Source organism: Salvelinus sp. IW2-2015, unplaced genomic scaffold (genome assembly GCF_002910315.2).
Source record: "Salvelinus sp. IW2-2015 unplaced genomic scaffold, ASM291031v2 Un_scaffold7478, whole genome shotgun sequence".
Lineage (NCBI taxonomy): Eukaryota > Metazoa > Chordata > Actinopteri > Salmoniformes > Salmonidae > Salvelinus > Salvelinus sp. IW2-2015.
The window spans coordinates 1-3991 of NW_019948738.1; the positions used below are offsets into that span (position 1 = coordinate 1).

Sequence of the window (3991 nt, forward strand, 5' to 3'; positions counted from 1 at the left end):
TAATAAAGTTGCATTGCCGATTAGGCATTCATCTCTTGAAGAATATTATTGTAAAATGTCTTGTGAGCTGAGACCATCAATAACCGAAAACATGTGCTTTTTTTACTCAATGTTTTAAACAATGCAATTATTTAATAATAAAAATTAATAATTACATAATTTGATCATTACACTGCATAGCTTCAAAACATAGTTAAAACTATAATTTTAATTTCAGTGGCTGTCCTGAGAGTGGTTACATTTCTCAGCCCCACCGCTCAGCTGGTTACCAAACTGCCCTTATTGTGGAACCAGCGTATCAGCTTAAAAACAAGCACATCTCATTGTGGTGATACAGTACATGAGCGGAGCATTGTAATTCTGACCACCATTGCTAGGAAATGACATACATTGTCAGTTAAGAGACACAATTGAGGACTGGGCCTATTGTTACAGTATTTAAGTCATCCTTTTTGTTTTGGTAGTGTATACTGAACTGGTAGAAAATAAATGGCGGACAGCGGTACGCTAAGCCCAATATAAAATGTTTATGCCTTTTCCTAACCTAACTGAACAATAACCCTCATTCCTAAACCTAACCATAAAATAATTGAAACCCTAAACCTAACCATAAAATATTTAAACCCCTAAACCTAACCATAAAATTTATTTACAAATTCCTTTGTGATTGTCTCCACCCCCCTCCAGGTGTCGCCCATCTTCCCCATTATCCCCTGTGTATTTATACCCGTGTTCTCTGTTTGTCGGTTGCCAGTTCTTCTTGTTTGTCAAGTCAACCAGCGTTTTGTGTCTCAGCTCCTGCTTTTCCCAGTCTCTCTCCCTCTTGAGCCCGCCTACCTGACCCACTCTACCTGAGCCTGCCTGCCGTCCTGTACCTTTCCCCCCCTCTGGTTTACTGACCCCTGCCGCCTTGACCTGTCTATTGCCTGCCCTGTTGGATTATCAACCATTGTTAATTCACGTTGTCTGCATCTGGGTCTTACCTTCATACCTGATACTATGCCTAACCTTAAATAATTTAGACCGCTATGCCTATCCTTAAGTTTTCATTCTGCTGGTTGAATATGCACTTCCTTTATGTTCGGTTATTAATCTCTTTATTGCCTTGTTTTTTATCGCTTTCATTTTTTTACTGTGAAGTGTGCTGCGATTTTAAATGCAAGGTTTGATTTAATGCAATTTGAGTTTGTGGTAAATCCCTTTAAATTCCCGACTGTTGATTGGACATGGAATTCCTCCATAAGAGTCAAGTCCAATTGTGAATTGATTAGACTGTAGATGGAAGTGACCTTATTTCCTCATTAAGGAAACCCTGAAAGGCTTAGTTTGTATATTTACATTATCTATAAAGCATCAATGCTTATTTTATTTTCCAATGTCTATGAAGCCAACTCTCAACCACATCATTATGTCTTCATCGGCATTGTGCTCGGTTGTGCCCTAACTATGTTCTACCATGGGCTGTCACCATGCCATACAAAGGTACAGTCAGAGGCACGAATTAAATACAAAAAAAATAAAAGAAGATAGCCGGGTATCAAGTGAGATAGATCTGCCTCTCCAATTCAACCCAGGTCACAAGACAAAGACACCATACTACTGGTCTGGTTCTGGCACTTCAAATATCACTTCGACCTCACATCCTGCAGGTCAAACGTTCAACATCRAAGGCTGTCATCTGACAGTGGACAGGGAGCTGTACAGTCAAGGGGACGCCGTTCTCATCCAACCACAGAGAGATCGAAGAGGATTTATCCAACCTGCCCCAAGAACCCCAGGCCCACCTTCCACAAATGGGTGTGGATGAATTTTGAGTCGCCAATGAACACACGTAAGACATCTGGACTGGGGAAACTCTTCAACGTGACGTTGAACTACTGTTGGAATGCTGACATTAAAGTGCGCAAGAGATTAGTCTTCAAGAACAGTGAGATTGAGGAAGACYTACCCATTCAGAAGAAGGTTACAAACTGCTGGATTGTAAGCAACTGGAACGAGAACCACTATAGGGTCAAATTTGACCAACTACTGAGCAAGTTCATCACTATCACACATATGGAGCCCACTTAAATAACAAGCAAATGAGTCATGAGGAATACACAAGCACAGTGGCCAGCTGTAAGTTCTACTTRTCATTTGACAATAGGAGAGAACACCCTGACTATATGACTGAGAAACTGTTCAATGCCATGAAGTTGGGCTCTGTGCCAGTTGCCCTAGGACCGCCCAGACAGGTTTATGAGAAGTTCATCCCAGGTGATGCCTTAGTCCATGTGGATGATTTCTCCAAACCGGAGAAGTTGGCTCAGTATCTACAGAGCATGAATGAGGATGAATACTCTAAGTTGTTCAGGTGGAGGAAGTTCTTCAAAGTTAATTGATGTGTCTTTCCTATTAACCATGCCTGTAGAGCGTGCCAATTTGTACAAACAAAGACATAGCAAACATAGAAATAAAGAAACTAGAATGCCCACCCTAGTCACACCCTGGCCTAACCAAAATAGAGAATAAAAGCCTCTCTATGGCCAGGCCGTGACATGAAGTCAGATTTTGCAATTACTTTTTTACATAGCTACTGCTTTGCCTTTGCAGTATTGTGGGTTTCCTTTGTATTTAAATAATATTATTGTGTATACTTTTTATTTTTATGTATGTAACTTTCTTTATTTAAAATGTGTTTGGAGCATTCTGTTGTTGAAATAAGTTGAGAATGTGTTGGGTAGGTTACTTTCTAAATGCAATCCGTTACAGTTGCTAGTTACCTGTCCAAAATTGTAATCAGTGACATAACGTTTGGATTACCCAAACTCAGTAACGTAATCTATTACTTTCAGTTACTTGGATTACTTTCCCTTAAGCAGCATTAGAAGAAGACCACAATTTATATTACCAATTGAACAACATCTATTGCAGGATAAATCAATGTTAGAGTTTACATAGATGGCCATTGATGGATGTTGCAGGTGCGTCGGCCGTGTCCGAGGGGATCAGGGGTTGTCGGTGAACCCGGTCTTCCCGCCTCAGTCTCCCGATCCAGCGCTTGGGTCTGTGCCCAGACGCTGTCGTTTCAAACCGCAAATCTTTTTGCTCCATGAACTGTGGCCTCTCGCTCTGGCGAAGGGCGGTGGGGGAAAGGAGGGCAACCTCCCCCTTGTTACCCACATGGGCCCCCTACCTCCTCTCCTCCCCCCATCTGATGATTAGAAGAGCGGAAGCAGGCTATCTACACTCTGCATCAAGGCCCCCTACGGCTTGGGCCCCAGGGATTCAGACCCTGTAAGCCCTGCATTAATCAGGCTCTGGATCCGCACTGTGCAGCCATTGCAAGAGCCATTTTCCCTGGCTGTCCACTGATCGCTTAAACAATGATTGATAGGCAGTTTAAACTTCTTCAATTCAACCATTATTGGGTTAAAATACACATACAGTACCAGTCAAAACTTTGGACACACTACTCATTGCAGGGATTTTCTTTATTTTTATTATTTTCTATATTTTCTCAGATTTTCAGCCCAAATAAATGCTTCACAGAGTTCAAAGTAACAGACACATCTCAACATCAGCTGTTCAGAGGAGATTGCGTGAATCAGGCCTTCATGGTCGAATTGCTGCAAAGAAACCACTACTAAAGGACACCAATAAGAAGAAGAGATTTGTTGGGCCAAAAAACACAAGCATTGGACATTAGACCGGTGGAAATCTCTCCATTGGTCTGAGTTTAAATTTGAGATTTTTGGTTCCAAACGCCGTGTCTTTGTGAGACGCAGAGTAGGTGAACGGATTATCTCCGCATATGTGGTTCCCACCGTGAAGCATGGAAGAAGAGGGTGTAATTGTGTGGGTGCTTTGCTGGTGACACTGTCGGGATTTATTTAGAATTCAAGGCACACTTAACCAGCATGGCTACCACAGCATTCTGCAGCGTACGCCATCCCATCTGGTTAGCGCTTAGTGGGACAATCATTTGTTTTTCAACAGGACAATGGAACCC

The 3991-nt window shown here is 42.0% G+C and overlaps 1 pseudogene; it reads left to right on the forward strand.

Annotated features, from left to right (window-relative positions):
- Positions 1–1456: 1456 nt before the first annotated feature.
- LOC112079274 (4-galactosyl-N-acetylglucosaminide 3-alpha-L-fucosyltransferase 9-like) lies at positions 1457–2381 on the forward strand (annotated as a pseudogene).
- Positions 2382–3991: the final 1610 nt, after the last annotated feature.